At 35.8% G+C, this 27,739-nt stretch overlaps 1 protein-coding gene across 7 annotated transcripts in view; it reads left to right on the top strand.

Moving 5' to 3' along the window:
* The window catches only part of FCHSD2 (FCH and double SH3 domains 2), a 294,180-nt gene that overhangs the window by 103,565 nt on the left and 162,876 nt on the right, over positions 1 to 27,739 (top strand). The window lies entirely within an intron of this gene.

Raw genomic sequence — 27,739 nt, 5'->3', positions numbered from 1 at the left:
TAAATAAAAGTGCCAGGAATAGACATGTACACTAAATATATAATTAGGAAGCAAATTCCCATGTAACTGCCATCTAAGTAGAGAAATAGAAATTTTCTAGCACTGTTGGAAACTGTGTGTCCTTTTTTTTTTTTAAGTTTTTATTTACATTCCAGTTAGTTAAAATACAGTATGATATTAATTTCGGGTGTACAATATAGTGATTCAGCACTTCCGTACAACACCCAGTGCTCATCACTGCAAGTGCACTCCTTAGTCCACTTCACCTATTTAACACATCCCCAGTCTGCCTCCCTTTTGGTAACCAACCATCACTTCTTTATAGTTAAGAGTCTGTTTCTCTGGTTTGTCTCTTTCTTTCTTTCTCTCTCTCTTTCTGTTTTTTTTCCCCTTTGCTCATTTGTGTTTCTTAAATTCCATATATGAGTGAAATCATATGGTATTTGTCTGTCTTTGACTGACTTATTTTGCTTAGCATAATACTCTATTGCACTACTAGGTATTTACTCAAAGAATACAAAAATGCTAATGCAAAGGAATACATTCACCCAGATGTTTATAGCGGCATTATCTAGAGTAACCAAATTATGGAAACAGCCCAGTGTCCATTGACTGATGAATGGATAAAGAAGATGTGGTGTATATACATAGATTCAATGGAATATTACTTAACCAAAAGAGAGAGAGAGAGAGGGAAGTTTTGTCATTTGCAGTGATGTGGATGGAGCTAGGAACTGTGTCTTGGGCTGCCTGGCTGGCTCAGTTGGTGGAGCATGCGACTCCTGATCTCGGGGTCATGAGTTTGAGCCCCATTTTGGGTGTGGAGCCTACTTTAAAAAATTAAAATAAAAATATTAAAATTATTAATTATTAATAAAAGTTTAAAATTATCGGTATTCTTATTTACTTGCCCCTAGAGGCAACTGCTAATCTGACATATGGTAATCATTGCTTTTCATTAAAGCTATATATGCATTCTTAAAGAATGTAATGTAGTTATTCCTGTTTTTGAACCTTACATAGACGGAGTATGAATGTATTCTTTGAGTCTTTCATTGCCATCGTCACGTTTGTAAGATTTAAGCCATGTTATTATATGTTGCTATAATTTGTTCATTTTCATGCCTGTATAGTTTTCTGTTGTGTATACAAACCACAATATATTTATCCATTCTGCTGTTGATAGACATTTGAGTTGTTTCTATTTATTGGTTTTCATGAAAAATGTTACTGTGATTATTTGTGTATGTGTCTCCTGTTGCACATAAGCATGTGTTTTTCAATGCCAGGTAGTAGGGGTAGGCTTGCTAAATCATAGGATTAAATGTGTCTTCAGTTTTCTCAGGTAATTTCCCAAAGAGATGGTAGCAATTTACCTTATACCAGGAATGTATGAGAGTTCCCATATAATACATGGTCAGAAACTTAATATTGTCAGATTAAATATTTGCCAATCTGTGGGTATGAAATTGTAATTTACTTTTATTTGTATTTCCCTTATTATTAATGAAATTAAAAAACTTTAAAATTTTTGAGCATTTGGGTATATCCTTTTTTGCAAAGTTAACCTTTTCCCATCAATTTGTATTTCTTTTTCTTAATTTATAGGGATTCTGTATATATTTGGAATAAAAGACTTGGTAACCCATGTTACTGTGTGGACTGTGGTTTTGTATTTTTTTTTAATTTACTCTTGGAAATAGTTGTCAAGGACTGTGAAGGATCTGAGATTTTACCCTACTGAAAGCTAAGAATTTTCCTGAATATTGGAAGAAAGAAGACTCCTAGGTCCAACACAAAGGACTTTTTTACTTTATTACTTTATGGCAGTAGCCATAGCCAGAGTGTCCGCATTTGGGTGCTTGTTTCCTAAGCTCCAGTTTCCACAGACAATGCAGATAAGGCCAAATGCCATAGTGGGTTGCATTATACAAGGGGAACCCTATTTAGGGAACCTCAATGTTTTGTAATAGACTGTAAGCAAATCTGAACTTTGTCCTGGAAAGAGCCATTATCTTCATCATACCAGACAGTAACCAGACCTACCTTTTGCTCCATGGGAAGACATCTGTTTCTGTCCTTCAATGCTGTTTGATATACAGATGTCTTTGAAGAGATAGTTTGGAATCAAGATAGTCATTGCAGAGTCACTTTTATTATATATTGTCCATATATCTGTACATCAGTTTCTGGGATCTTTTCTCTCTCTCTCTCTCTCTCTCTTTTAATTTATTTATTTTTGGGAGAGCACAAGTGGGGGAGGAGCAGAGAGAGAGGGAAACACAGAATCTGAAGCAGACTTAGGCTCTGAGCTGTCAGCACAGAGCCCGATGTGGGGCTTGAACCCACAAACCGTGAGATCATGACCTGAGCCGAAGTCAGATGCTTAACCAACTGAACCACCCAGGTGCCCTGCCCTGCTTTTTCTTTTTCTTTTTTTTTAATTAATTATTTTTATTTTTTAATTCACATCCAAGTTAGTTAGCCTGTAGTGCAATAATGATTTCAGGAGTAGGATCCAGTGATTCATCCTCTACACATAACACCCAGTGCTCATTACAACAAGTGTCTTCCTCAATGCCCCTTGCCCATTTAGCCATCCCCCCACCCAAATCCCCACCAGCAACCCTCAGTTCTCATTTCTTTTTATCCATTTGCCTACTGAAGGACATCTTATCTGCTTCTGAGTTTTGGCAATTATGAATAAAGCTGCTAGAAACATCCATGTGCAGATTTTTATGTGGACATAAGTAGTGTGACTACTGGATTGTATGGTAGGAGTATATTTAGTTTTGTAAGAGACCCCCAAACTGTCTTCTAAAGTAGATTTAATGTGGAAAAAGAGGAACTCTTTTGCACTGCTGGTGGGAATGCAAATGGGTGCAGTCATTCTGGAAAACAATATGGAGGTTCCTCAAAAAAATTAGAAATAGAACTACCCTACAACCCAGCAACTGTACTACTAGGTATTTATCCAAAGGATATAGGAGTGCTGTTACAAAAGGGCACATACGCTCCAATGTTTATAGCAGCAGTGCTACTGACAATAGCCAAAGTATGGAAAGAGCCCAAATGTCCATCGACGGATGAATGGATATAGAAGATGTGGTGTGGATGAATGGATATAGAAGATGTGGTGTATATATATACAATAGAATATTACTCAGCAATCAAAAAGAATGAAATACTGCCATTTGTAGCAATGTGGATGGAACTAGAGTGTATTATGCTAAGGGAAATTAGAGGAAGACAAATATATGACTTCACTCATGTGGAATTAAAGATACAAAACAGATGAACATAAGGGAAGGGAAGCAAAAATAATATAAAAACAGGGAGGGGGACAAAACATCAGAGACTCTTAAATACAGAGAACAAACTGAGGGTTGCTGGTGGGGGATGGGCTAAATGGGCAAGGGGCATTAAGGAGGACACTTGTTGGGATGAGCATTGGGTATTATAAGTAGGAGATGAATCACTAGATTCTACTCCTGAAATCATTATTGCACTGTATGCTAACTAACTTGGATGTAAGTTTTAAAAAGATACATGTGTTTTTCTAAATATTGCATTGAAGGGGCGCCTGGGTGGCTCAGTCGGTTGAGCGTCCGACTTAGCTCAGGTCACGATCTCACAGTCCGTGAGTTCGAGCCCCGCGTCAGGCTCTGGGCTGATGGCTCAGAGCCTGGAGCCTGTTTCCGATTCTGTGTCTCCCTCTCTCTCTGCCCCTCCCCCGTTCATGCTCTGTCTTTCTCTGTCTCAAAAATAAATAAACGTCAAAAAAAAATTTAAAAAAAATATTGCATTGAAAACATTCCATAAGTCTTATTATGTAGTGGTTACTTGTTCGGTTGAAGATATTTTCTGGCTTCCATTGTGATTTCTCCTTGGACCTATGGTTTATTTAGAATTGTGTTTTTTTCTTTATTCATTATTCTTTATTGAAATATATATATAATATAGACATGTGCATAATTATTAGTATGAGGCTGACATATCCTTTGTCAACCTCTACCCAGTTGAAGAACTAGAACAATTTAGCACCCAGAAGCCTCCCTTTGCCCATTTCTGTCACTAACAACTTCCCAAAAAAGTAATGATTAACTTGACTTTCAGCAGCTAGGTTTGTTTTGCCTGATTTTGAACTAATCTAAATGGAATCATACAGTAAATATTATTTGGTCTGGCTTCTTTGGTCAACGTTGTATTTTTGAGATTCTTAATGTATTGTGCGTGGTGTAAGTGAATTTTATTCTCTTTGCTGAGAAATATTCCATTATATGAATTATCACAGTTTATTCTGTTGATGGACTCCTGGTTTGTTTCCAGTTTTTGACAATTGTGAGAAAATGTTGCTTTGAGCATTTCCATAGATGAAAATTTATATACACTTCTACTGGGTATATACCTAGGAGAGGAGTCACTGGGTCATTGGGTATGCATCTCTGTCTCATTATTAGATATGGCCAAATAGTTCCTCAAAGTTGTCCAATTTGCACTCCTACCAGCAGCATATGGGAGTTCTAGTTATTCCATATCTTTGCCAAGTCTTGATATTTTTAGTCTTTTTTAATTTTAGCTACCTGTTATTAATTAACCTTTGTAGAAATTGTAGAGGGAACCTGTATTAATTGTTTTTCTTTGTGTAGACATCTGCCTAAACCTAATTGCTGCTTAGCATCTTGGTATATTTAATATTATTCCTCTAACTAGCCTGTGAGTTTGAATTTTTATGTTCCTGACCTGATCCTAGTAATTGTTATTGACATCTGCAAGGCTGTTCATTCATTTGAGGCGTATTTATTAGACCCCTTCTTTACTCTGTGGTGCCATTGTCAGAAACAGTTTAAACCAGAGCCTGACAGTGGCACCTGGGTGACTCAGTCAGTTGAGCATCCGACTTTGGCTCAGGTCATGATCTCACAGTTGGTGAGTTTGAGCCCTGTGTCGGGCTCCGTGCTGACAGCTCAGAGCCCGGAGCCTGCTTCAGATTCTGTGTCTCCCTCTCTCTCTGCCTCTCCTTCACTCACACTCTGTCTGTCTGTCTCTCTTTCTCTCAAAAATAAAAATTAAAAAAAAAATTAAAAAACCCAGCGTCTGACAGAATAGATACAAGTTCTCAGTAATACATTTATACCTGTATTTGTATTTATATTTAATAAAAGTCTTATTGAGATATGTCACACACCATATAATTTACCCTTTTAAAGTATACACCTCAGTGGTATTTGGTATATTCACAAGAGTTGTGCAACCATCACTACAATCAATTTTACAACATTTTTATCACCCCCAAAAGAAATCTTTACTTATGTTGTATACCTGGAACTAATATAACATTGTATGTCAACTATACTATAATAATTAAAAGAAAGAAAGAAAGAAAGAAAGAAAGAAAGAAAGAAAGAAAGAAAGAAAGAAAGAAAGAAAGAAAAAGAAAGAAAAGAAAGAAACCCCGTGCTCATTAGCAGTCACCTCCTATTTTCCCATCAATCTCCCCAGCCCTGGGCAACCACCAGTTTACTTTCTGTCTCTATGGATTTGCCTAGTCTAGACATTTCATCTAAGTGGAATTATGTAATATGTGGACTTTTGGCATCCTTTACATAGCATACTGTTTTTAAGGTTCATCCATATTGTAGCATGTATCAGTACTTCATTCCTTTTTATTACTAAATAATATTTAATTGAATGTATGTACCTATAGATATACCACATTTATTCATTCATCAGTGGAGGACATTTGGTTTGTTTTCACTTTGGGGCTATTGTGAATAATGCTGCTATGAACACTCGTGTACAAATTTTTAAGTGGACATACATTTTCTTGAGGGTACAATTAAGAGTGGAATTGTGGGGCCGTTTGGTAACTATATGTTCAACATTTTCATGAACTGCCAAACTTTCCAGAGTGGCTGTACCATTTTATGTTTCCATCAGCAACATATGAGGGTTCTAGTTTCTCCATATTCTCACTAACACTTAATATTATTATCATTATTATTTTTATTTTTTTTTAATTTAGTCATCCTGGTGGGGTGGTAGGGAGTGTTTTAAGAACAGTAAATATAGTCTGCAATGCTCAACTTGTGTGTTTGTCTACTCTGTACTGTCATCAAAGTATATGGAAAACATTTAAAAGAATTTTAAATTTATTTATTTTCTTTCTTTTTTTTAAATGAAATTTATTGTCAAATTGGTTTCCATACAACACCCAGTGCTCATCCCAACAGGTGTCCTCCTCAATGCCCATCACCGACTTTCCCCTCCCTCCCACCCCCCATCAACCCTCAGTTTATTCTCAGTTGTTAAGAGTCTCTTATGGTTTGGCTCCCTCCCTAACTTTTTTTTTGTCCTTCCCTTTCCCTCCCCCATGGTCTTCTGTTAAGTTTCTCAGGATCCACATAAGAGTGAAAACATATGGTATCTGTCTTTCTCTGTATGACTTATTTCACTTAGCATCACACTCTCCAGTTCCACCCACGTTGCTACAAAAGGCCATATTTCATTCTTTCTCATAGCCAAGTAGTATTCCTTTGTGTATATAAACCACAGTTTCTTTACCAATCATCAGTTGATGGACATTTAGGCTCTTTCCATAGTTTGGCTCTTGTTGAAAGTGCTGCTATAAACATTGGGGTACAAGTGCCCCTATGCATCAGCACTCCTGTATCCCTTGGGTGAATTCCTAGCAGTGCTGTTGCTGGGTCATAGGGCAGATCTATTTTTAATTTTTTGACGAACCTCCACACTGTTTTCCAGAGTGGCTGCACCAGTTTGCATTGCAAGAGGGTTCCCGTTTGTCTACATCCTCTCCAGCATCTATAGTCTCCTGATTTGTTCATTTTGGTCACTCTGACTGGCATGAGGTGATATCTCCGTGTGGTTTTGATTTGTATTTCCCTGATGAGGAGTGACGTTGAGCATCTTTTCATGTGCCTGTTGGCCATCTGGATGTCTTCTTTAGAAAAGTGTTTATTCATGTCTTCTGCCTATTTCTTCACTGGATTATTTGTTTTTCGGGTGTGGAGTTTGGTGTGTTCTTTATAGACTTTGGATACTAGCCCTTTGTCCGATATGTCATTTGCAAATATCTTTTCCCATTCCTTCGGTTGCCTTTTCGTTTTGTTGATTGTTTCCTTTGCAGTGCAGAAGGTTTTTATCTTCATGAGGTTCCAATAATTCCCGTGCCTTTGGAGATGTGTCAAGTAAGAAATTGGTGCGGCTGAGGTCAGAGAGGTTTTTTCCTGCTTTCTCCTCTAGGGTTTTGATGGTTTCCTGTCTCACATTCAGGTCCTTTATCCTAAATTTATTTATTTTCAATGTTTATTTATTTTTGAGAGAGAGAGAGAGACAGAGTGTTAGTCGAGGAGGGGCAGAGAGAGAGGGAGACACAGAATCCAAATCAGGCTCCAGACTCCAAGCTGTCAGCACTGAGCCCAATGTGGGGCTTGAACCCACGAACTGTGAGATCGTTATCTGAGCCAAAGTCGGACACTCAACTGACTGAGCCACCCAGAAGCCTCTGAGAACATCTTTAAAGAATTTTAGATTATTTCTCTCACTAGAGTGTTAGTTCCTTGAGGGTAGGGGCTGTGTCTTACTTGTCTGTTTGAATTAGGGCCAAAGAATGAATGATTGAGTGATTGAATGTATTAAAGTAAGGATATAATAACTACTTCAAGAGACATAAGCAGAGTACTTTGTGAGGGTTTACTAGAAGAAATAATCATTTCAAAGCTGGAGCTAAACCATTTAAAAAAGAGTTTTGGATGTTAATTTGTTTCTGGATGGTGAAGTTTATATTAAGTAAATCTTATGTCAGTAACATTATTGAGGTTAAAGAAGTTGTTTACTTATGGTTGGTTTAATTTTAACAGTACATGTATTTTTTTTAAGTTTATTTATTTATTTTGAGAGAAACAGAGACAGTGCAAGTGGAGGAGGGGCAGAGAGAGAGAGGGAGAAGAAAGACTCCTAAGCAGGCTCCGCGCTGCAAACCCATGAATCGCAAGATCATGACCTGAGCCAAAACCAAGAGTCAGATGCTTAACCAACTGAGCCACCCAGGCTCCCCTTAACAGTACATGTATTCTTAACTAAACTTTTAAAAATTTGTAATGTCTTATTTTAAAGTAATATATTTGACATATCTGTGAAGAATATCATAATTTCTGTTTCCAAGCACTTGAGGAAAATCCTCCCTTAAATGAATTTAGGGCAGAAGGACTTGGTCATATTTTCTGGTATAATACGTGTTCTAGAAACTATTGAATTCCTTGTAAATAGAGAAAGTAGTAGCATCTTATGCCTTTTACTAAATTAAGCAGATAATGTGTCTCTTATCTTACAGAAGAAGGAGTTTGAGGGGTGAGTAGGGCAAGACAGGTGAGAAAAAGGAAAAAATATACTGTTTTTAAAATGTGTGGAATCAGGGGCGCCTGGGTGGCGCAGTCGGTTAAGCGTCCGACTTCAGCCAGGTCACGATCTCGCGGTCCGTGAGTTCGAGCCCCGCGTCAGGCTCTGGGCTGATGGCTCGGAGCCTGGAGCCTGTTTCCGATTCTGTGTCTCCCTCTCTCTCTGCCCCTCCCCCATTCATGCTCTGTCTCTCTCTGTCCCAAAAATAAATAAAAAACGTTGAAAAAAAATTTTAAATGTGTGGAATCAAAAATCCAATAGCAGTAATATTGAAATAACTTTAATTCCAGAGAGAATTGTAAAATCAGGTATTAGAGTAGGTAACTTAAAAACTGCCATTTAGAAACTAAGGAATCTGATGACTTAAAATAAAAAAAAATACCTAAAAAACTTTGATAACAGCATTAATTAATGGATGTTAGAGAACAGTGTTCCCTTGTCATAGTTGTATTTCAAATCTGATGGGTTTCTATCTTCAGCTTCTTTCATTTTCCCCTGATTGAAAATAATGCTTTATGTATATGGAGTAAGAATGATTCTTATCCCAGCTTAGCCAGAGAATATTTATCTCCTGCTTATGAGATGCAGTGGTCAAAAGTTAATACATTTCTGTAAGTGTAAAAATGTTTCTTATTGGCAAGGAAAGGTGTAACCAACAGAAGAGACTTGGTATTGATAACCAAGGCAGAGCTGCTTAGCAAGGGTAGCTAGGGAGAGAGATGGAATAAGCTGTGTATGGTGTTTGAACAATATGTGTACCTTAAACACACACATCACATATACACACACCCTGACAGCCCTCTCATATCATACATACAGCATGCAGGCTTTACAGATCAGCTTCTTTCATTTAGCAATATGCATTTAAGGTTCCTCTATGTCTTTCATGACATGTGTGTGTTTGTGTATCTCACACATATTGTAGTAGTGCCCTTAATGAAAACACTGCCTCCAGCAAGAAAAAACTGCTTGTTTTTCCACATGACTGCGGAACAATTATAGCTTCTACTAGCAGCCCTTCTCCTGTTCCTGGGAAAATAGCTGGGTTGGCTGGCATTTGCATAATCGTCTTTAGGGCTATTGTGGGCGGGTTTGGGCTGCTGACACAGAGCTGCAGACTGGCCACCTGTCCAGAACAAATGAACTCGGCCTTTATGCAGCATTATTATGTGTTTCTCCACAGTGTTATTTCTAAGTAATGAATAATTTGATTAAAATATTATGAAACTATTTAGGAAATGTTTGTGTTGAACTAAAATCTCCCATTTTGGAGAAAGAGAAATTTCCTACTTCTTCCATTGGCACAACTATATATTTCTGTGCCCTCTCTGGCATAGTTTTTTTAACTGCTTTTGTGAAATTATCCTCATGAATATTAATTAGGGATGTGAGAATTTAAAAAGAAACTTCAAAATGATTTGTATTCATCCTTCTATAAATTATAAATTAAGTGTTGTCTAATTTTTTCCAGGAGTCCATTGCATCTATGCGGAATAGTTCATTAAACATTTTGGTCTGCAAAGCAAGAAGAAATATTTAAGGTCTTGAAATACTGACTATTCTTCATTCATTCATTTTCCTTGATAATTAACCCCATATATGATGTTTTTGTCCTAATAGTGAACACATTGCTATGTCAACTAGTTTTATTAATCATCTATATTTAGCCTGTGATGGGAAAAATCTCAGTTTTTTAAAAATTACATGTGACATAATGTTGATATTTCTTGTGCACAGTGACTCACTGAAGTGAATTTTCATGTTATAATTGTAATTGATGGACCCTGTAGTCCTACTAAACCAGAAAAGTCTCAATACCAAATAAGTGGTCAGTGAATTAGTAAACATTAAAAAAATTATTTGCCGGAGTTATTTGGGGGCAAAATCTACTGGTTGTGACAGTAACCACTTCTCTGAGTTCTAATTAAGTATTTATTGAATGGAAGATTGAATATTGTTAAGAAACATTGAGTACCTAGAGGATACACATCCGGTACTTTATATATGCTATTTCATTTGATTAATTCAACAATCTATCTTTTGAGATAGATGGTATTATTTTTTAATAGACTTTAATTTTTAGCAGTTTTAGATTCATAATAATTTTGAGCAAAATGTAGAGTTCCAACATCCCCTCTAGCCCCACACATGCACAGCTTCCCCCACTGTCAACACTCACCACCAGTGTAGTACATTTGTTACAGCTCACAAACCTACAATCGACCCATCATTATCACCTGAGGTCCATAGTTTACATTAGTGTTAACTTTTGGTGTTGTATATTCTGTGGGGTTTTAATAAACATATAATGACATGTATCCAGCATTGTAGTATCATACAGAATAGTTTCATTGCCCTAAAAGTCTTGTGCTCTACTTGTTTCTCCCCTCACCCCACCCCTGGAAACCCCTGGCCTTTTTACTGTCACCATAGTTTTGCCTTGTCTAGAATGTTGTATAGTTGGAATAAGACAGTATGTGGCTTTTCCCATTGGCCTCTTTCACATAGCAGTAATATGCATTCAAGTTTTCTCTGTGTCTTTTCATGGTTTGATAAGTCATTTCTTTTAGTGTTTGAATAAGATTCCATTGTCTGAATGTGTTGCAGTTTATCCATTCACCTACTAAAGTATTACCTTTATTTTATAGGTGATGAGACTGAAGTTGAGATCAATTAATTTGCCTAAATCCACATATATGTAATATATGTCACGTCTAAGACCAAAGCCCATGATCTAAATCAGTGATATCTAGAGGGGTTGTTCATGCTGTTGGGGGTATATACAGGATGATTATATTTACATTGAGGGGTTTTTATCAGCGCTCTCACTGTTGGCCTTTGTGTGTTGCAGTAGCAGTTTTCATCTGATTAAATGGATTTACAGATGATATTTTCTAATTTAAATTAAGCTCTCTCACAAACTGGACAAGTAACTTTAAAATGTTACTGGGAAAAATATGAAAACTCATTGAGGATAATTTTAATAACACAAGCATAAGCAAACATCAGGAAAAGACCAGAGATGACATTTCTCTTAAAGGTGTTCATCAACTTAATTATAAGGTGAAAACTATGATAGCTCAAACACACCTGAAGAAAGTAGGCCAAAAATAATTTGTAATTACATAGAATACCATTTAATAATGGGTTTATTACCACTTTCTTTTTTTAATAGACAAAATTTATTCAAAAATAAAGTATTATAAGAGTAATTTCATGAAATCCACATTTGTAATAATACAAGATTCAGTTGCTTAACATTTCAAAATTCCAAATGTAGGTGGTCATATATTGTTTTCCAGTCAGCATTCCTTTTTTTTAAGTTAAATTTTAGTTAACATACAGTATAATATTGGTTTCAGTGATTCACCACTTACATACAACACCCAGTGCTCATCACAAGTGCCCTCCTTAGTACCCATCATCCAATCCATCTAGCCCATCTCTCATCCACCTCCCTCTATCAACCCATAATTTGTTCTCTATCGTTAAGAGTCTGTTGTGTTTTATTTCCCTCTCTTCTCTTCTCCCCCTTCCCATGTGTTTATCTGTTTTGTTTCTTAAAGTCCACACATGAATGAAATCATAAGGTATTTGTCTTTCTCTTATTGACTTATTTTGCTTAGCATAATACAGTCTAACTCCATTCATATCATGAATGATGGCAAGATTTTGTTCTTTTTGATGGCTGAGTAATATTCCAGTGTGTGTGTGTGTGTGTGTGTGTGTGTGTGTGTGTGTCTGTCTGTGTGTGTGTGTGTGTACACCACATCTTCTTTATCCATTCATCAGTTTATGGACATTTGGGCTCTCTTCATAGTTGGCTACTGTTGATAGTGCTGCTATAAGCATTGAGGTGTATGTACACCTTCAAATATGTATTTTTGTATACTTTAGGTAAATACCTAATAGGCCAATTGCTGGGTCTTAGTGTAGTTCTATTTTTTAGTTTCTTGAGGAACCTCCATACTGTTCTCCAGAGTGGCTGCTCCATTTTGCATTCCCACCAACAGTGCAAGAGGATTCCCCTTTCTCCACATCCTTGCCAACACCTGTTGTTTCTTGTATTGTTAATTTTAGCCATTCTGGCAGGTGTGAGTTGGTGTCTCATTGTGGTTTTGATTTGTATTTCCCTGATGATGAGCGATGTTGAGTATCTTTTCATGTGTCTCTTAGCCATCTGGATGTCTTCTTTGGAAAAGTGTCTATTCTTGTCTTCTGCCCATTTCTTAAATGGGCTATTTATTTTTTGGGTGTTGAGTTTGATAAATTATTTATAGTTTTGGATACTAACCCTTTATCATCAGATACATCATTTGCAGATATCTTCTGTAGGCTGCCTTATAGTTTTGCTGATTGTTTCCTTTGTCATGCAGAAGCTTTGTATCTTGATGAAGTCCCAATATGTCAGATTTGCTTTTGTTTCCCTTGCCTTCAGCAACATGTCGAGTAAGAAGTTTCTCTGGCTACCACTTTCATAATGAGTAACTTTACCCTAAACTTGTAACTGTCTTGAAATAATAGTCATATATATATACATACATACATATATCTATGAATACCTATACATATGTATATATACTCATATGTATACGTACATATGTATATTCATATTCATATATACATGTGTATGTGTGTGTATATATATTAACCTATAAAATTGGAAAGACATTGGTAAAATTAACTATTGCACATTTATCTCATTCCCTTTAAAGTTATGCTTTTGTTATGCTTTATAATTTGTATAATATACAAAGTATCTTCAGTATGATTTATAATTAAATATACATATTTTAGGTGCATGTCCTCAATATTTTTTTTACATGGATTGTGCATTCAAAAATTGGGGGTCCCTATTCTAAATTGTATTGGTACATTTTCAGAGGTCTCATGTTAATTAAAAAAGTGAACTATTTCAATTTTGTACCCTTCCTCCTTTTAAATTTGTCTGCATACTCGTTATCTTCTCTTCCTTGTTTTGAAAGAGTATTCGTCTTTTTAACCAACCTTTCATCTGTGTAATCCTAACCCTAAATCTTTCCATAACTGTTGACCTTGTTTTTATAAGTCTTACCCATTTTTTCCTGGTTTTCCATCCCTTTTTTTCACCACAGTCTTATTTCAGCCTGTAAGTTTTCTTACATTTTTATTTTCTAATTTTTTAAAGTTTATTTATTTTTGAGAAAGAGAGAGTACAAGTGGGAGAGGGGTAGAGAGCGGGGTGGGGAGAGAATCCCAAGCAAGCTCTGTGCTGTTAGCATAGAGCCCAAGGAGGGGCTCAGTTTCACAAGCCATGAGATCATGACCTGAGCTGAAGTTGGAGGCTCAATTGACTGAGCCAGCCAGGTGCCCTTATTTCTTTTTTAAAGTAACACAAAAACCCTTCCTTTAACATACCTCTTATCAAACTTCTGCATTCATTTTATGTAGTTTTTCCATTTGAAGATTTAGACCCATTGACTTTTTGAGAGCTGAGACCATATGAGAATCATCTCTGTTCTTTCCAGTGTCCAATATAGTATAGCATTGGATGAATCATTTCTAAATAAATATTTATTGAATGATGAACATTTATCTTATGGATATAGCACAGTATTTGGCACAAAGGCATAGCTCTTCCTCTGTAGAAAGTTAGGCTATGTTAGGAAAATAAGACCTGTTCCCAAGGGATCTGGAGATCAAGTCCAAGTTAAACGAATTGCTTCCTCCCAGTGAGCTAGTTTTCTTTTTTTTAATCTTACCTGAAAATGACATCTTATCATGAAAAGAGTGACATTGTGCATTGTTAAAAAACAAAATATTAATTTCTTCATCTACTATCACAGTTTCTAAAACAGAAAAATGGCTTCATTTTGAAAGTGATTTGTTCAGCTGGATGGGAAAAAGAAGTTAGAATAATAATTGAATATTTGGTCTTATTTAGTGTACTAAGCTAAATTCATTGAGCCAGTCTTGAACTAGACTGAGGAAAATACAGGGTTTATAGTAGAGGGATATTAAAACTTGAAAGTGGTGTAGATAAAAGTACGCAGAGTTTCTGGAATTACTGTGGCGACTTAGGTGATCTTGGAAAGAAGTAAGGAGATATGTTTGGGATATGTTAAGTTAATACTATTTGATAGAAGGTTGTAAACGCTAGGCTAGGATCCTTAGAGAAGCCAAGTGGGGGAAGAAAAAGTTCTGGAAAAAGAATACTGAAGTGAGAGTCATGCTATTATTTATATTGGATTATTGGCCGTATTACTTAGAGATCTTGAGTAAGTTCCCAGTTTTTTTCATCTGAATTCAACTAGATAAACCTAAGTTACACTTTGGAATCAGTTACCAAAATTTCTTGGTGAAAGATGGTATTGTATTTAATATTTTGGCTAGAAAACTATTGTTACATCTACCAGAAGACTTGTATGTGGAAGGAAAAAGCTCAACTTGATAAATCTTTTTGTTAGAATAATCCCTATTTTTGGCATGGCTGTTTCATATAAAAATAACAAAATTTTCTACTCTTCAATGTAGAATTGGTCAGGGATTTGGATACAAAAGGATGTACTCTGAATATCCTAGAGAACTGCCCTCAGATTTTCCTAAAGTCATCTGCTGTGTCTGAGGGCAGGCACTGTGTATATCAAGTTTGTTAACTTTTGTAGAGTTACAAGGAAATTAGGCCTTCTCTGTTCATAACCTGAAATCTAATTGACAAAAGTAAGCTAGGCATACATAAAAAGCTACAAAATATGTATTATTACCAGGACTTCATCTTATTTGTATGATTAACTACCACCTGTATGACAATCAGTAAGGGCCCTAAATTTGTAGAAAGACAGGAGAAATGAGCTTGGAGTATCTAGAGAAAGTAGGAATATTGAGTGGATACAGAGGATACATTCTTTATCAGTGAAAGACAGGGATCCAACATGTAGAGGTAAAAGATAATTGTGAATGAACACAATATGCCTGAAGGAAGACTTCTTGTGTGGCAGTAATCATGAATACCATGTATCAGGTACTTACTATATGTTAGGCATTGGTCTAATCATTAGGTTTGTGTTCCATTATAATGTCCATTTTGCAGTGGAGAAAAGTAAGGTTCATAGTGGTTAATGAAATTACTTTAAGTGTCATAACTTATAAATGGTAGATTGGGGCTTTGAACTTAGATTTGACTCCTAAGACCATGTGTAACATTGTGTAATATTGTACTAGAATAATGACCACGAAGCCGGCTTGCTTGTTTTGGCTTTTTAAGTTTCCTATGATTTCTTCTGTTGTTTCTTTACTTGAACATGTTTCAAAATTATTATCTTGGCTCTAATACTTTAGTGCTTTCGATTGTGTTTTTCTTCCTTCTTAAACCTGCTCTACTAAGAAGCCTGGAAATAAGAAGTCCTCTGTTTTGATCCAATTTCTGCTACTGGCTTCCTTTATGTCCTGGCCAAGCTGATCTATTCTGAGTCCTTAGTTTCTTCACCTAAAAGTAAATATTTTACTGTTTTCATTTTAACAACATTAATAAGATCAGTGAACATTTGAACAGTGTTCAGTATATAGAATAACATCTGGCATATACATAGTAAATACTCAGTAAGTATTTGCTGAATGAATGTAGGCATTGAGCACTTAATGTATGCTGGCATCGGGTCCAGTGCTTTATAAGCACTGACTCATTTAATTATATCAATATCACTTTGAAGTAGGTACTCTTTGTACGTTTATTTTTGAGATAAGGAAATACAAAACAAAGGCAAGTTAAGTAACTTGCCAAGGTCCACGAGTTAAACCCAAGCTTGTATGTCTATGCTCTTAACCAGTATACTGATTCTCAATACTGGTTGTGTATCACTGGTTGTGAAGTTTGTTATGTTAAATCATCAATATCTTAGCCCCACCTCTAATTCTACAGGCACATTTATTCTATAGTACCTTAGCTGCTCTGTGGAGTGACTGAGTGCTTGACTGACTGTCTGTCGCTTTTCTTTGTCATATGTCCATTTTTTTTTTAACTGGGGAGAGAAACAGTTCTGTATGAAAAATTTACTTCCATAGCTCAAAGCTGTGTAATACATGGACTAATTTTCAGTTTCCTCAGTGAAATGATGATGAGCCAGTGTTAGGTATTAAAAGAAAATACTAATTACATAGTAGCTGAATTTTTTATTTTGGCCTATAGGATCTGAAAAAAAAATCCAGAGAAATCCATATACCAAATACCAAAAATGTCAATCCAGTGTTTTAAAATATATATAGTCTTTTTGTTTTTGTTGTTAGTATAATCACCACACAGTGTTACATTGATTTCAGGTACACAACATAGTGATTCAGCAATTCTATGCATTATTCTATGCTCACCACAAGTATGGTTACCATCTCTTACTTTAACAATGCTATTACAATACCATTGACTATATTTCCTATGCTATACCTTTAATTCCTATGTCTTAATTCATCTCATAACTGGAAGTTTGTATCCCCCCACTCCCTGTCACCCATTTTGCCCATCCCTCAACCCACATCCTCTCTGGGAATCATCAGTTCTCTGTATTTATAGGCCTGATTCTTTTTGTTTATTTATTCATTTGTTTTGTTTTTTAGATTCCACATATAAATTAAATCATATGGTATTTGTCTTTCTCTGTCTGACTTAGTTCACTTAGTAGAATACATTCTAGGTACATCCATGTTGTTGCAAATGGCAAAAAAAAAAAAAGTCTCATCCTTTTTGTGGGTGCATAATAATCCACTTTGTATATATACACCACATCTTTGTTCATCTATTGATGGACACTTAGGTTGCTTCTGTATCTTGGTTATTATAAGTAATACTGCAGTAAACATAGGGGCACATATATCTTTTCAAGTTAGTGTTTTTGTTCTCTTTGGGTAAGTACTCAGTGGTGGAATTATTAGATCGTATGGTATTTCTATTTTTAATTTTTTGAGGAACTTCCACACTTTTCTGCAGTGGCTATACCAATTTACATTCTTACCAACAGTGCACGAATGCAGTTCTTTTTTTTTTTTTTTTTTTAACTACATCCTTGCCAACCCTTGTTATTTCTTATCTATTCAGCCATTCTGACAAATATAAGGTGATATCTCATTGTGGTTTTGATTTGCATTTTCTGGATGATTAGGAATGTTGAGCATCTTTGTATGTGTCCATTGACTGTATGTCTTCTTTAGAAAAATGTCTATTCAAGTGGAGTGACCTATTTAACTTACTTTAATAATTCTGGTGGCACTTTGTACCCAGAGGTGATTTTGTTATGTTATTGACTTACAGATTGACTGTCTTTGTTGTTTTGATTTTTAGTTCTTCTATAATTTATTCTCTTTTGCCATTTAAGAGTTCTATGTCACAATTTACCTGATACTTAATAAGAGAAATACTGTATATAGAGTTTTTGAGTACTGCCTTTGCCATGCATTAGTTGTGTGTATCCTTAGTCACCAAACTAACAGGCTTTCCCTCTTCCAATTAAATGTGATGATGAACAATGCTCATGATACAGAATCATTCAATAATGTTAGTTATTTCAAGAAATTTTATTTATCACATAACCATTACACATAGAAATATTGGAAATATAAGAGACCATTTAAATATTATTAGCAAATCATGTGGCCATTTTATATTTATATTTTATTTTAGCTAACATTACAGTGTTATATTGATTTCAGGAGTAGAATTTTGTGATTCATCGCTTGCATGTAATACCCGGTGCTCATCACAAGTGCCTTCCTTAACGCCCATCACCCATTTAGCCCATCCCCCAGCACACTGCCCCTTCAGCAACCTTTGGTTGTTCTCTATAGTTAAGAGTTAAGAGTCTCTCTTATGGTTTGTCTCCCTCACTCTTTTTTTTTTCTTTCTCCTGTGTTCATCTGTTTTGTTTCTTAAATTCCACATGAGTGAAATCATGATATTTGTCTTTTTCTGACTTTTTCACTTAGCATGATACACTCTAACTCTATCCACATCATTGCGAATGGCAAGATTTTGTTCTTTTTTTATTCCATTATGTGTGTATGTATGTATGTGTGTATATATATATATATATACACACCACATCTTCTTTATCCATTCATCAATCGGTGGACATTTGGACTCTTTAGATAATTTGGCTATTGTTGATAATGCTGCTGTAAACACTGGGTGCACGTGTACATGGCTTTTTTTTAGACTTGCTTTTTTTGGGGTGGTGGCTGGCTCAGCCAGTGGAGCATGTGACTCTTGATCTCAGAGTTGTGAGTTTGAGCCCCATATTGGTTGTAGAGGTTACTTAAAAATAAAATCTTAAAAAAAAAAGTTGCTTTTTTCCTTCTAAAGTTTAATTTGAGCAATGTAGGGTATGTAGTATCAAAAGGGTTGACACTTTGATTGACTTTTTCTTTACTGAGTGGTTAAATTTGCTGAGGACTGGAATATTATGCTTTATTGATGTGATTCCTTACTTGAGATATTTTCAGGAGAGTGAGAACTTTGATCTTTATTTTATTAATACAAACTCAGCCTCTTGTACCTGATTTTAACATTGGTAACAGTTTCTGGTGAGTAATCATTTATGTTGTAGTTTTAGACAGTTGGAAATTGCTTCTGTGGGAAAGACTAATATATGCATCTTTGCATGCTACCAAAGTTCAATTAGACCGACTTATTGATAGTTTTCTAGCTTCATGTTTTGAAATAGTTACAAGCACTTGTCTTAAAAGCCTTTTTAAAAAAATCAGCTTTAACATATCTGTAAATGTAGTTAAAGAAATCTTTAGGTGGAAAACAACTCTTTTTAAAACAGGCCACATATTTGCTAATAATATTAAAACTGTCTCTTAAATATTTTTCTAATGTTTATTTATTTTTGAGAAAGAGAGAGACACAGAGCACGAGTGGAGGAAGGGCAGAGAGAGAGGGAGACACAGAATCTGAAACAGGCTCCAGGCTCCAAGCTGTCAGCACAGAGCTCAATGGGGACTCGAACTCACGAACCATGAGATCATGATCTGAGCCGAAGTCGGACGTTCAACCGACTGAGCCACCCAGGTGCCCCAAATTTCCATTATTTCTATATGTAATGGTCACATGACAAATTTTTTAAACAGTAACATTGTTTGGTCCATAATTTTAGAATTCTTTCCACTAAAACCTGCCTCATACCATCTCTCAAGGCTTAACCTCCTTACTGTGTCATCTTTGAACACAATGTTTTAAATCTGATCGTGTCACTTCTGCTTAAAATGGTGGCTTCCCATTACCTATAGGACAGACTTAAAACTCCTTGTGGGATTTGGCTCTTGCTCACCACTTCTCCAGCCTCACCTAAAAGCCATTTTGTGTAGGGCTCCGGAGACATATAATCCTTCTCTTTTGCTTTTTCTGTTTGGTGTAAAAACTTACTTGTTTGGCTATATTTATTATGTATGCTAAATTGAGTTCAGTAAATTCTGTTTACAATTCTTTTTTCATTGACAGTAATTTGTGTTGAATCTGTTCTTAGAGGACAGGACAAGACTTTTTCTTATACCTACTCTTAGAATATGTTCTAGTACTTCTCAAAAGTGCAAATTTTCCAACAACTATCTTGTCTTTTGCCAAGATGTTCACTGTGATCACTCTGTCTCTGTTACACACACACACACACACGCATGCACGCACACACACAGCTGTCATTTTGGTAGCTTGATTTTAGTACTTACAGTGCCATGGGTGTGTGTGTGTGTGTGCATGTGTATGCACATGCACACGTGTGTGTGTTATATTATGTGTTGCTATCCTTGATTGGAGGAGGCGACTATGTTGTAAGAGACTTTAGTGCATGCCATCTGTAAAATTGTATGAAAGACTGAACTGATGCTTTATAGAAAGAAAATCTCAGACTCTCTCCTTAGTTTGTTTGCAATGTTATTAGATTTAAAAATTTACAATTATTTTTAATTGTGTTAAAATACACATAACAGAAAACTTACCATCTCAACCATTTTTATTTTATTTATTTAAAGATTTTTTTTTAATGTTTTTTATTTATTTTGAGAGGGAGAGTGTAGGAAGGGCAGGGAGAGGGAGAGAGAGAATCCCAAGCGGGCTCTGTACTGTCAGCGCAGACCCAATGCAGAGCTCAGTCTCATAAACCATGAGATCATGACCTGAGCTGAAATCAAGAGTCAGATGCTTTACTGACTGAGCCACCCAGGCGCCGCTATTTTGTATTTATTGAAATTCAAGTTAGTTAACATATAGTATAGTATTGTTTTCAGGAGTAGAATTTAGTGGTTCATCACTTACGTGTAGTAACAAGTGCCCTCCTTAATGCCCATCACCCATTTAGCCCATTCCCCGATGCAACCCTTAGTTTGTTCTCTGTATTTAAGAGTCTCTTGTTTGTCTCCCTCTGTTTTTATTTTCTCTTCCCGTCCCTTCCCCTATGATCATCTGTCTTGTTTCTTAAATTCCACATATGAGTGAAATCATATATTTGTCTTTCTCTGACTGGCTTATTTCACTTAGCATAGTACACTCTAGTTCTATCCATGTTGTTGCAAATGGCAAGATTTCATTCTTTTTGATTGCCGAGTAATATTCCATTGTATATACATACCACATTTTCTTTATTCATTAGTCAATGGACTTTTGGGCTCTTTCCATAATTTGGCTGTGGTTGATAGCACTGCTATAAATGTTGAGATGCATGTGACCCTTCAAATCAGCATTTTTGTATCCTTTGGATAAATACCTAGTAGTGCAGTTGCTGGGTCATAGGGTAGTTCTATGTTTAATTTTTTGAGGAACCTTCATACTGTTTTCCATAGTGGTTGCACCAGTTTTGAAATGTACCATTCAGTAGTGTTAAGTGTACTTACATTCTTGTACAGTCAATCTCCAGAAGTTTTTTATCTTGTGAATTTGGTATTAATTGAAACAAGTACCCATTCCCCTCTCCTCACAGCTCCTGGAAACCACCATTATACTTTCTTTCTGTATGAATTTGGTCTCATACAAGTGGAATCATACAGTATTTGTCATTTGATGACTGGCTTATTTTACTTACCATGATGTCCTAAAGATTCATTCATGTAGTAGCATGTGACAGAGTTTCCTTCCTTTTTAAGACTCAAGAATATTCCATTGTATCAATTTACCATCTTTTGTTTGCCCATTGATGGACATTTGGGTTGCTTGCATCTTTTAGCTATTGTAAATAGTGCTGCTATGAATATGGGTGTATAAATATCTTTTTGAGCTCCTGCCTTGAATTCTTTTGGGTATATATACCCAGAATTGGAATTGCCACATTGTGCGGTAATTCTATGTTTAATTTCTTAAGGAACCTCCATATTGTTTTCCATAGTGGCTGTACCATTTTGCATTCCCACCAATGGTTCATGAGGGTTCTAATTTCTTTACATCCTCACCAACACTTGTTATTTTCTTATTTTTTTTATAATAGCCATTCTAGTGGGTAACTTTATTTTTTTTGTTATTTTTTTTCAATATATCAAGTTTATTGTCAAATTGGTTTCCATACAACACCCAGTGCTCATCCCAAAAGGTGCACTCCTCAATACTCATCACCCACCGTCCCCTCCCTCCCATCCCCCATCAACCCTCAGTTTGTTCTCAGTTTTTAAGAGTCTCTTATGCTTTGTCTAGTGGGTAACTTTAAAATTTTAACGTATGATCAACAGTAAGCAATAAATTCTTAAGTATATATACTCAGTCAATCTTGACTACGATTTATTCCCCTTTCCCATATCTGATTAATTCTCAGGTTGTCACTTTTGTTTTGGAGCACCTATTGCTAATTAGTTCTTTTCTTTCCCCTGCTGAGACCAAATATCATAGCTTCCTACTTGGATCACCCTGCTTCTGCTTTCTCTTTATAATAAATCTTCCACAGCAGCCTCATGGTCATCATTCTGAAGTAAAGATCTATTTATGGTTCTCTCCTTTAAATGTCAATGGATTATTTAATATTTATTGAATGCTTTTTCAAAGCAGCTTTACCTAAGTTTACATGTCCTATAAGGTATGAATTTACTTCCATTTGAAAGATAAGGCAAATAACTGTTAGCGAAGAGATAACAGCTTGTTTAGCATTGACTACTAGAAAGTAAATGGAATCAGGATTTAAACATAGTGTTATCTGACTCCCCTATCCTTCCTTCTTTTATGCTTGACATATTTGTTCATGCATATCCTTTCCCCTCTATTTGGTCACTGGAAAAATTCTTTATATTTTTTCCTTCAAGGCCCAGCTCAAATGATGACTTTTGCTGTGACACTTACCCTGGCTCTCCTTGTCTTTTCTCTCAAGTCTGTTCAGCGATGTTTGCTGATACCTCATAGCACTTTGTATGTAACTGTAATAAGCCTTTTTCTTTTTTTCTTACTTTTATTTGTAATGTTTGTGCATTTATTTTTGAGAGAAAGAATGTGAGTGGGAGAAGGGCAGAGAGAGATGGAGACAGAATCCCCAGCAGGCCCTAGGCTGCAAGCTGTCAGCACAGTGCTGGATGTGGAGCTTGAACCCACAAACCGTGAGATCGTGACCTGAGATGAAGTCAGAGGCTTAACAACTGAGCCACCTAGGCACCCCAAGCCCTTTTCTTGATAAAGCACCGTTCAAAATAATATAACATGTTACTTTGTAACAAAAATTTATTGTATTGAATTTACGAAAATTGTTTACGGGTATTATTAGAAGCATTAGGAATAAGAAATTATGTAGAATGGCATGTCATTGCACATTATCCATATTTTAAGGGAATACTGTGGTGACTGAAGTGTTCAAAATAGCTAAATTACAAAACAGTGATCTGTATAAAAATTTCTTACTTTATGAAGAATTTAGTTGAGGGGCGCCTGGGTGGCTCGGTTAGTTAAGTGTCCGACTTCAGCTCAGGTCACGATCTCGCAGTCAGTGAGTTCGAGTCCCGCATCGGGCTCTGTGCTGACAGCTCAGAGCCTGGAGCCTGCTTCAGATTCTGTGTCTCCCTCTCTCTCTGCTCCTCCCTCACTCACACTCTGTCTCTATGTCTCAAAGATGAATAAATGTTAAAAAAAAAAAAAAAATTAAAAAAAAAAAAGAATTTAGTTGAGTTCTTTATTCACAAAATTTAGGTTATATGTAATTTTTCACAGTCAGTTCACTGCATTAGAGTGAAACACACCTATACATAATTTCATACTTAATCCGCTATCAGAACTAACCTTCAAGGCTTAGATTGTTTTCACTAATCTGATTCCTAAAGCCTAAAAACCTTACTTAACCTTAGTTAATGAGAATTCAATGTTAAAAATAATAGATGTTAAATTAAGAACTTCTCTGTGAAAGACACTGTTAAGAAAAGGAAAAGACAAGCCAGGGACTGGGAGAAAATATTTACAAAACATGTATCTGATAAAGGACTGGAATCCAGATTATACAAAGAAATCTTAAAACTCAATAGTAAGTAAACAAATGACTCAATTAAAATGTAGGCCAAAACCTACACAAACACCTCAGCACGGAGGATATGTAGATGGCAGATAATCATATGAAAGATGCTTAGCATCATGTATCATTAGAGATAGCACTACTCACACTTGTTTGAATGGCTAAAATCCAAACACTGACAGCATCAAATGTCTACTAGGATGTGGAGCAATGGGAACTTTTCAAAATTCATGCTAGTGGAAATGCAGAATGGTACAACCACTCCTGGAAGTTAAACACAGTCTTATAATCAAGCAACTGGACACTTTGGTAATTGACCAAATGTGTTCACAACAAGCTCACACAAAAACTTGTATGTGAATGTCAATAGCAACATTACCCAAACTGGGAAGCAATCAAGGTGTCCTTCAATAGGTGAGTGGACTAGGAAACAGTGGAATATCCAGACAACAGAATATTATTCAGTGACAAAAGGAATTGAATTAAGCCACTAAAAGACATGGAGGAACCTTATAAATGCATTTTGTCAGGTGAACAAAGCCAACCTGAAAAGGCTACCGTACTGTATGATTCCAAATATATGATATTGTGAAAAGTTAAAACTGTGGAGACAGTAAAATGATTAGTGTTTGCCAGGGATGGGGAGGGAGGGAGGGAGATGAAGGGAGGATGAACAGGTAGAACACAGTGGAGCTTTAGGGTTTATTAGGAGAATGCAGTGGTGGATACATGACATTGTACATTTGGGAAAACCTATAGAATTGTACAACACAAATAGTGAATCCTAATGTAAACTATGGCTTGTAATTAATAATAATGTGTCAGTGTTGTTTCATCACTGTAACAAATACATCACACAAATGCAAAATGTTAATAGGAGGGAATCTGTGTAGTCAGTGGATATATGGGAACCCTGTATTTTTTGCTCAATTTCTCTGTAAACCTAAAATTGCTCTAAAAATAAACCATTAATTTAAAAATATATGTGTATAATTGTTCACTAAAATGAGTAATGAATGATTCAGTTCAGCAGTTATTTACTGAGCAAAGACTGAACTATGTTAGATTTTTATAGCCCTGTTCTTTAAAGAACCTATAAACAGCCCTTAGCCAAAATATACAGTGATTTGGGATAGTCTTTGGTTGTAGCAGAATGAATTGAGTGGTCAAAAAGTGTTTTAAACTTTGAAAGAAGACCTGCATTTGAACCCAGGCTTACCTAGCTGGGTGATATTATAAAAATTACTTAGCCTTTTAAAATTTCTGTTGTGTCTGCTGCATAAGGCTATAGTTTTAAATGTTAGTTAATAAATGTGAAACACCTAGTACATAGTAAATAGTAGTAGTTCTCATGACTAGTTCTATGTTTTCTATCTAACAAGGGAAATGAAGAATGGGTCTTACTGGCCTTTATGTTCAATCACATTTTGGCCATTTTTTCCTAGATTTCCCCCCCTCTAATTTGAGATCACTAAGGGTCAAGCACTTGAAATTATTATTTGCTTGCTGATTTGATACATTCCAGTTTCTTCTCTAAAGGAGAAACTGCTTGTATGGCTGTCTTTGAGATCAAGCAGGCAGTTCAGTCATGCTTAATAGAACACTTTTCTTACTGTTCAAAAACAATAGCAACTAGCTTGTTTTCCCCCCTTAGTGAGAACCTTCATGTCTGAGAGTCTTACAAAGAGGTATCTGCTAATCTAAGCCTTGAAATATAACTTTAATAAAAAATTGAAAAAACTTTAAACAATGTTTAGTGACTCTAATATTCTTAATAAGCCATGGGGCGCCTGGGAGGCTCAGTCGGTTAAGCGTCCAACTTTGGCTCAGGTCATGATCTCACAGTTCGTGAGTTCAAGCCCTGCATCGGGCTCTGTGCTGACAGCTCAGAGCCTAGAGCCTGCTTCATATTCTGTGTCTCCCTCTCTCTCTGCCTCTCCTCCACTCGCACTCTGCCTCTCTATCTCAAAAATAAATAAAAATGTTAAAAAAATATATTCTTAGTAAGCCAAAATTCTGTGTACATTTTGCTCTAAAAATCTGTAAGCCATAATTTATGTTTTCCAATTGATAATGTTTTAAATAGTGTAAAATAAATTCCCTCAAGTTTGGTTTTTACCAACAAATAATATTAATCTTTATTTGAAGATGACTATATACACAGTGAAAAATACTGCTTTTCTTACGAATAGCTTACCAATTTTCTTACCAATAGCTTCCAGAAATTTGGAAAGAAAAATTTACAAAATATGGGGGAAAAAACATTTATAAAAGTGTAGCCATCATTTCTTAGTTAAGCAATCTACTGAAAATGTAAAATGAAGTAAAAACTATTGAAATATTAGAGGTAAGCTGAGTAAGTGCCTTTTAGTCAGTAGGATTTTCCCTTGATTAAAGCTTACATATAAAATTGCTTTGGAAACAAGTGGAGAAACTCTATAGGAGAAAACAAGACTATCTGGAGGGAGAAAATGGTTGATTGTGAAAACGATTAAGTAACTGGCATTTAATATTTCATATTGGATGAATTTGGGCTTATGCCCCTTAAAGGAAGATACCTTTTGTTAAGCAGACTTCCAGGTTATCTGCCCATATTGGCAATACCATTTGTGAACTGCACATTTAGTATGTCATCTCTGTTTAAGTGCAACAGGATTTATGCATGTTTTTTTTTTTTATGAAATTGTCATAATAGCAACATTAAGTGGAGAACTAAGCGTATTTCAGGCAGATGAGTTTTATGTCTCTTAGGTGTATTGAAGGCAACATTTTGAGTTTTGTGTAAGCACAGTAAGTTAACATAAGATGATAAACCCCAGTTATTATTAGAACTACAACTTTCCAGGGAAACATCTTTTTAAATGTGTTTTATGACTCAATTTAAGCATGATGATAGTACAAGAAAGACATTGGAGATCTTTCTTAAAGAATAACTTCATGGAAAACTACTTTGAGAGTAGGTATCTCCTAGGCACTACAGAAGAATTCACTATGTAAGTGTAGGTGTAAGCTTCAAAATACAAGTTGGATGCTTACAAGTAAAAATTTACTCCACCAATCCATGTCCCACATTTTCCCACCTATTTTTTACATCATCATTTTTTTTAACCTAAATTATACCAAGTCCTGTTATGTCCTTCTTTCTTTCTCATTTGATCAAATTCCTATTTCCTCTTTCAGATCCAGTTCCAAAGTACTTAAATCTGCATAGATTTTCGTGTCATCTCTCACTTTAGGAGACATCGTGGCTCCTTGCCTTTTTTTATACTTCTGCTAAACCTACCACTGTTTGTATTATAATTCCAACAACCTTTTCTGTAATTAAAGAGACTACCTATGTGTTCATCACTGAGGAAGATAGATACATTATTCATTCAGTTGTATAAGGCCAAAATCCAAAGGTTCATCTAATTATTGTCTTCTTTGTTGTTTTCCATTCTGGACCATTACCATTTCTGTCAGTTTTCTCTGCTAAATATCTTTGTAATTAATCTGGCTCTGTCTTTAGTGCCTCTACCACAGTTCATAATATCATCATCTTTGATGAAGTTTTGGGGTGGTGGTGGGGTTCATGGTGTCCAGAGCCAATGGCCAAGAAAGAATTCTTGAAGACATCTTTGGTGCAAAAAGGTGATTTTATTAAAGCATGGGGACAGGACCCATGGGCAGAAAATGCTGCACTGGGGTTATGGCTGGTAACTCATTATATACCCTGAGGTTGGGAGCAGGTCAGGGATAGGGTAAGTCTCTAAGGTATTTTGGGAGCAAGGTTTCCAGGACCCTGAGAGGCTAGCTGTAGCTAGGGAAACACCATTTGTCACCATTTAATAAAACCTCAGTCATGAGACCCTTCAGATGCATATCAGGGGGCTATAAACTTGGAACATGATTGCCAG

Source organism: Acinonyx jubatus, chromosome D1 (genome assembly GCF_027475565.1).
Source record: "Acinonyx jubatus isolate Ajub_Pintada_27869175 chromosome D1, VMU_Ajub_asm_v1.0, whole genome shotgun sequence".
NCBI classification, from domain to species: domain Eukaryota; kingdom Metazoa; phylum Chordata; class Mammalia; order Carnivora; family Felidae; genus Acinonyx; species Acinonyx jubatus.
This window is presented reverse-complemented; position numbering and strand designations above follow the sequence as displayed.